We start from the raw sequence: 7,745 nt of genomic DNA on the forward strand, positions 1-7,745 counted from the left end.
GCCGCAGTTGCACACCAAACAACGGCTCGCAATTGGGGTCCCACCCTTTTTGTTCGTCCTAGTTGCAAGTTTATCATTGACATGCAACTAGCTTGTTGATCCTTTTTTTGCCCCAATGTACTTTCTGTAAATTCATGAATATTTTTCAAATTGTTATTTTTAATTCATGGATATTTTCGAGAAGCTAAAAAAATCATGAACTTCTTTTCTATCTTAATTGTTTTTCAATACATGAACATTTATAAGTTGTAAAAGAATGTTCAAATTCATGAACTTTTTTTGTATCATGAATAATTTTTGAAATTCACAAATCTTTTAATTGTTTTTTAATTCTAAAACATTTTTTAGAATTTTGAAAAATAAATAAATTAAAAAAAATCACGTTCGCAAATGGGGTAGCTTACCTAAAGGGTGTTCACCTAGAGGCAAGCTATAGGATACTTGAGAAAAGAGCTAGAGGATGCATGCCCGCTGGAGCATGCATGCACCACGTTGCTTGCAAACTTGTGTTAATCAAGTTTAGCCCAGAATGTGAACCCCGCTTAGCTTGGGTGTCTAGCGATGGCACTGGCCGGCCAGCCAGTGTGAGTTCTTGATACCCAGCGAGGCAGCAAGAGGAGTAAATGGATTATTTTTTTCCCTCACGTAAAACTTTTTTTCTAGTACTAGTATAGGAAAAGCCCAGCCCAAGCAAGAAACAACAACAAACAGAAGACATGGAAAAAACAACCACGAAGCCAAGAATTGAAACGAGATTTAGAAACACATGACATCATGTTAGACCACGAAGCCCAGCCCATATGCTAAAGTACTTCTATTTTGAGTCCGGCCATTAAAGACACTAGGCATTGAGCCAAAGTTTACAGTGCCCATGTGGCTAAAGTATTGCTGGCAAATGGGCTTATTGGAAATTTTTTTTGAGAGAAATGGGCTTACTTATTGGAATTGTTCTAGCATACTCACAATGAAGTTTAAAGCTGAAAAATCAATATAATTGCAAAGCAAACAATCTTTTTTTTCTTCTGAAAACTAGAGATGTAAAAATGTTCAAGCTTGCAAATCTTAGAGTTTAAAGTTGTTTTAATAATATTAGGTTCCGATTGATATGTACAGGCATACAGATGTTTGTCAAAAAAAGTACAGGCATACAGATGAATCAAACGTTTAGACATTTTTTTTAGATTTTGACCTTCGTGGGAGGGTTGGGGAGGGGGGTTGTATTTGATATTTTTTAAACTATCGTTGCAACGTACGGGCAAGTTTGCTAGTCTTCTCTTAATGCACAACCTTATTTCAGATTGGTGCGCAATTCTTCTTACACTCATCTTGGGTATGAAAACACGGTACGTCTGGCAGAGTGAGGCAGCAGGAGCACTCTACTTTCAAGCCCAGGAATTAGAAATTGTGCCACCAATTATTGTAAACAGAAATAAGACAAGATTGGCCGCATTGGACTTCAAGTGTTCAACTCATGTTTTTATTAGCATAACATAGATATACACTAAAAAAAGGGTACCGTGTGCGTCAAGCCATCGAACAATATCTTATTTATTATAATAGACTGCTTTATATCTTCTCATAATGCACAGCATTAATTCAGATTGGTGGGCAATTCTTCTTACACTCATCTTGGGTATGAAAACACGGTACGTCCGACCGATTGAGGCAGCATAAGCACGCTCCTTTCAAGCCCAAGAATTCACCTTTGGTCTTACAATCCCTAATAACACAAAATTTCATCGTAATTTCGTTATCATCTGATGATGAGACCACCATTGTCGCGTTGGCACGGCCATCTTCGTTGGTGCTCTCAGGCTCAGGCCGACCTATTACATAGGTAATATATGGATATCAGTCCACAATATGGAAATATATATAAATATATATGATTGTGATGATATACTTACATTGTCCACCAATAAGAAGGCACCCGATGAACAAAACGGCAATAATGTACACCACGCTGCTCCTCTTCATTTTTTCCACGAACTGTGTACGAGAATATGAGATAGATGCAATCTGGGTCAATGGCCACGGCTCACTCTCGTCTCCGTATATATAGAGGGTACAGGTCTAATTAATACGGAGTACGAGATATGCATTGATTGTCACATTCCATATATAGTAGCAGCAGCAGCAGCAGCATGACAGACCTGCGATGCGATTTTTCAGATCGCACAGTTATATGGTAATGATACATAAGTACTTACTCCCTCCGTTCCTAAATATAAGTCTTTCTAGGATTTCAATACAAACTACATACGGATGTATATAGACATATTTTAGAGTGTAGATTCACTCATTTTGCTCCGTATGTAGTCTGTAGTGAAATCTCTAAAAAGACTTATATTTAGGAACGGAGGAAGTACATGCTATGCATTATGAGATGGTCATGGATTAGGAATGCGTACAACCGCCAGAAGTATTTGGTGATCTGCTCGATTAGTAACCATATATATACGCATCAGGTTGAGATATTCCATTATTCCTACCCGTCTGCCAGGTTAGTTACCATACTCCCAACCGCCATTGAGTTTTCGAAAATATATATAGAAAAAACTTTACCGCACGTATAAAACATGTGTCTACTATATATATTCTAAAAAAACATGTATCTACTACAACACAAAAAAATATTATTTAAACACGGCTCATAATACGATAAATTAAAAATATGAAATTCTGTGAAACCTTGAAAATTCAAACTGGGTCATGTATACCGTGCTACGATTTGTAAAACTTTTTATATCCATATATCTAGAAGCTTCATTTTGGTTCCGTGTTTTCTTAAATAAACCCGTAAAAGGGCGTAAGAGGACCAACTGGCAAATCCACTGATCCTCTGCTTCCTACCTGATCAAACCAAACTGCTTGGTTGGTTGTGCCCACAAAGCTGAAAGATGCCAAGTCACTGCCACTATGCCCGTGTGCCGATCTTGCATCCCCGTGTCGGGACGCACATTGGCTGGCAACCTGGAGGATTACAAGCGCGAAGTGGATGAGGACAAGGAATACTATGATGACTTTATGGATGAGGAGGTGGCGAGGTGTCGTTCAAAGAGGTCGCCGCCGGCCAGGGGGAGGCTAGAAAGCTAGGGAGGAGGTTTTCGTGAAAAAAAAACTAGGGAGGAGGGAGAGCCTATAGGTGACACTACTAGGAGAAAGATTATAGATAGAACCTTAGTAGTAGCGCGGGTCACTGGCGCAACGCTACTGCTATCTATCAGTAGCGTGTGGCGTGCACCAGCGCTACAGATAGGACAGTAGCAGTAGCGCGGGCCGGCTGACCAGCGCAGCTGCTAAGTTGTCCCATCCTCAACCACCGGGGCTGCCCCGTAGTGGTAGCGTTCTTCAGTAAACAGCGCTACTACTAGTCCAATAGCAGTAGCGCTTGTCAGTGGCCCACCGCTACCGCTAAGTGTGCACGGTGCCACCTGGTGGTCTCCTTCTTAGCAGCAGAACGGGTTACAGACCGACGCTACTGCTACTACACTTAGCAGTAGCACCGGCTTGTGACCCACGCTACTGCTAATCCAGCCTTATCGTCTTCCCTCCGCGGCCCGTCCACCTTCTCTCCCCTCACACTCTCTCGCAGCTGTCGCCCGCTCTCTCTGCTGCCGCCGTCACCGGCCGTTGCCCCAAGGTAGCTCCCGTCCTATTCCTCTCCCCGCCCTCATCTCTCCTCCCTCCTCTCGCCCCCCAACGTCCTCCTCTCCTCCCTCCGCCCTTCTCTCGCCGCCATCCTCTCGTCGGCCGTCGTCCTCCTCTCCTCTGGACGCCCTCTCCTCCCTCCCTTCCTCATGCATTCTCCATTCTACCTCCCTCCCTCCTCCTCTTGTCGGCCGCCCTCTCCTCTGGACGCCCTCCCCTCCCTCCCTCCCTCCTGCCTCCCTCAAATTGTTTTACTGGCTTATGCATTTTATATTTTATAGTTTACTAAATTTATTTGGTAGAATTTTCTAGGGCTGAATAAGTAGACAGTCGGTAAAAAATAGGTTTATTAGAAAGCAAATTGGATATTCTCGTATGCAAGTTCTGGGTTTTAGGGTTTTACTAATTTAGTTTTTGTAGTACATATATTGAATTTCAGAAGTTTCATTATAAATTGATTATCAAGTGCATAAAAAGTATATGGACATTTTAGGGGAATTATTGGGAGAAGTAAAATCCAACAATGTTGAATTGAAAATGTGAGGCTTGTATTTTTTTATGAAATGAAAATGTGAGGCTTGTATTTTTTTGAAATGAAAATGTAAGGAACTTGACTTTGTTTGAACATGTGAAGAAATTAAAATGAAAATGTGAAGAAATGAAGCTAGTATTTTTGAAATGAAAATGTGAAGAAATGAAAATATCAATAGTGTTTACATGCTCATGTGTGACTCCTCATGTGGTGCAGGGTAGATACACCGACGAGCTGCTCGACGACACCTAGAAGATCATCGACAATACCCGCATCCTCGACAGCCGTCTAGTGAGTAAAGATGATCTATTTGGACATGTGATATGTGTAGTAGTGCTGTGTAGTACTAGCATGTGTATGAGCTTGCCAAGTGCTATCTTGTCTTTTATTGTTTGCAGGGAACACCTCCGAGTGTCCTATGTTTTGCCGGAATGTTGATTCATTTCCGTTCCGGCAAATTTCAGGCGTTCGATATGTCCTATTTTAGCAAAGGTCATGCCGAAATTTTTCATGAATTTTGGCATGACTTGTGCTAGAAAGTAGGAAATATCGAGTGCCCGTAATTTGTCAGAACGGGAATTAATCAACATTCCGGCAGAACATAGGCCATTTTTATGTCATTGCTCCATATATGTAACGGGTTGACTTTTCGTCTGTCGATGCTACTTGAGTGACTTTCAGTCTGGTCTTGAAAGAAGGATGCCGACTGTTGTTGCGGGGTTCGCTTCTCTTCCTTCTTCTCATGATATACCTTGGTAATTAATGCACGAGAGGAGGAGGGGAAGCGACCATCACCGACGGTCGAAATATCTGTGAGGGAGTGTCCACCATATATGAGAGAGGACGAAGAATCCCAACTTTTGTCGTGGGGGTAGCTTCTTCTTCATTCGAAGGTGCTAGACATTTTGGTGTAATGCACTTTTGAGTGAACGTCGGAGCTACCATCACCAACGGTCGCAAATGTTAGAGAGGAAGAATCTCGACTGTTGTCGTGGGGGTCGCTTCTCCTTCGTTCCTGTGTGCTAGGCATTTTGGTGTAATGCACTCGGGGACGAAGGGAGGAACAACCATCCACTACAAAAAAAGACACATCCGTGACATTTTGGGCCGAACGAATTTTTTTCCTGTCATGCATATGACACTTCTATGATGATAATTGTGACAAAACCCGGTATCATCATAGATGTGGTGGGCTCCTACTTCTATGACAAAAAATCATGACAGAAAATGGGCTTTTCGTCCTGGACGGGCCGGAGACGCAGCTGCATGACATTCTTTGGGCCGTCCATGACGGAAAAAACCGTGGTAGAAGCGAGGGCGAGGAAAATTTCGGGGAGTTCCCGGTTACGGTGGGAGGTCGGGGGCCGAGCGATACACGTTTCTCTCGTACACGTACGCGCGTGTGTGCGAGGCGTTGGCTCTAACTGAACCCGAGCGAGGCGTTGGGCTCTAACTGAACTCGAGCGATTGCACTGCAGGCTACGCGTTACTGAACCCGAGCGATCGATCGATGGCTGTTAACTGAACCCGGTCGAGCGATTCCTTCGCTACTGCTGCTAACTGAAGCCGATCGATGCTGCCTCTGGATGAATAGTGAGTGTTGCTGGGGGGTTTGGATGAACAGTTCCCGGTGGGGGTGGATGAACAGGACCCCGTGGTGTTGCCTCTGGATGAACAGGACCCCGATCGATCGGGCCGGTTGGGGCTGGATGAACAGGACCCCGTGGAGGGCAGGATGAACAGCACCACCCCGTGGAGGGCAGGATGAACAGTAGACGGTGGAGGGCTGGATGAACAGTAGCCCGTGGAGGGGTGGTTGAACAGGAGCCCGTGGAGAGGGCTGGTTGAACAGTAGCCGGTGGAGTAACGCATGGTGGAGGCTGGATGAACAGGAGCCCGTGGATGAACAGTCGCAGGTGGAGGCTGGAGGAGGTCGACGGTGGATGAGCAGTAGCCCGTGGAGGCTGGAGGGGGTCGACGGTGGAGATGAACAGTATCCCGTGGAGTCCCGTTTTGTGGTACGCCACACCCCTCCCGATGAACAGGACCCCCGTTTCGACCGTAGCGCTCCAACACAAGTCCGTTTCCTCCGTTTTGCGGTACGCCACACCCCTCCCGATCAACAGGACCCCCGCTTCGACCGTAGGAGGTCCGTTTTCTCCGTTTTGCGGTACGCCAGACCCCTCCCGATGAACAGGATCCCATTTCAAACGTGGTCGGTCGAACACAAGGCCGTTTCCTCCGTTCTGCGGTACGCCAGGCCTCGTTTCCATCGGCTGTTCCGTCCAAGCCCTCCCGATGAACACGATGACGCATTCCGTTCCGACCCAGCCGGTTGGCTCCCACGCGTTCCGTTGCCTCCCGATGAATACGACGCATTCCGTTGCCTCCCCATGAACACGACGCATTCTGTTGCCTCCCCATGAACATGACGACGACGCTATTTCTTCGTTCTGACCCAGCCATGTACACGAGCCCTGGCCGTACGTATGCGCGAGTAGGCGTTCGAGACCCCGCCCGTATGTACACATACGTGGCCGTATTTTCTTTCTTGCACCCTGGCCGCTGTACGTATGTGTACATGCTACGTGCGCGCCTCTACTACGACACGTACGCGCCTCTACTACGACACGTGCGCACCTCTACATCCACCAGTATATATGTACGTACACGTTCGCGACCAAAATGACAACACTACGTACGCTTCGACCAGGTGGGTCCCGACTGTCAGGCACTTCCTTGCGTGCGAAGATGTAGCTGGTGGGTCCCAGCAGTCAGGGGGCGAATCTTTTTTTTTGCCCGGACGCACTTCCTTGCGTGCGAAGATGTAGCTGGTGGGTCCCAGCAGTCAGGGGCAAACATTTTTTTCGCGAAATACGGTGGCCCGTCCGGTGGGTCCCAGCTGTCAGGTGGAGGAATAATTATTTTGCACGTAATAAGAAGGCACTTCCTTGCTGCGGCCGTGGACCCAGCTGTCAGCCTCTCCACGTACAGTCCACGTCCGATAGAAGCCGTTCCTTGACCATGTTGACCACACCGCGCCGAGAGCACCAGGGCGGTGGACGACGGCGAGGCCTAGGAAGGGGACGACGCGGAGCCGGGGAAGGTGCGGCAGTGGATGCCCACACGTAGAGGAGTACGAGGGTTCACTGGTTCGCTGCGGTGTGAGGCTGCTGTCGCCGCAGAATAATAGGGGGTGTGGGTGAGTAGAGGGATGGCTTGGCCAGCGGTGGGAGTAGTAGGGGGCGGTGAGGCCTCCGCCGCATCGCAGCCGGCCACGGGAGGCAGGAGCACGAGGCACGACCGGCGCTGGTTTGGGCGGCTGGAGCAAGAAGACCAGAGGTTGAAGAAGCACTACGACCGTTGGATGGACATCGTACGGTCACTGGAGCTAGAATCGTGCATATTGACTAAGTTGACAAAGCCCTCCGTCCTCGTCAACTTAGTAGGCCCACAAGTCAGCCTGCCACTATACTGGGTCCCAGCTAACAGGGGGAGTATTCATTTTTTTGTGCGTAATAAGGAGGCACTTCCTTGCGTGCGAAGATATAGCTGGTGGGTC

At 47.0% G+C, this 7,745-nt stretch overlaps 1 long non-coding RNA gene across 1 annotated transcript; it reads right to left on the minus strand.

The window, feature by feature from the left end:
* Positions 1 to 1,527: 1,527 nt before the first annotated feature.
* On the minus strand, positions 1,528 to 2,110 carry LOC120968440 (uncharacterized). The gene is made up of 2 exons (XR_005762947.3): positions 1,908 to 2,110; positions 1,528 to 1,826 (listed from the first exon to the last, which is right to left on the minus strand). It is a non-coding gene; the product is annotated as an uncharacterized lncRNA (long non-coding RNA).
* Positions 2,111 to 7,745: the final 5,635 nt, after the last annotated feature.

This window comes from Aegilops tauschii, chromosome 1 (genome assembly GCF_002575655.3).
Source record: "Aegilops tauschii subsp. strangulata cultivar AL8/78 chromosome 1, Aet v6.0, whole genome shotgun sequence".
Taxonomy (NCBI): Eukaryota; Viridiplantae; Streptophyta; class Magnoliopsida; order Poales; family Poaceae; genus Aegilops; species Aegilops tauschii.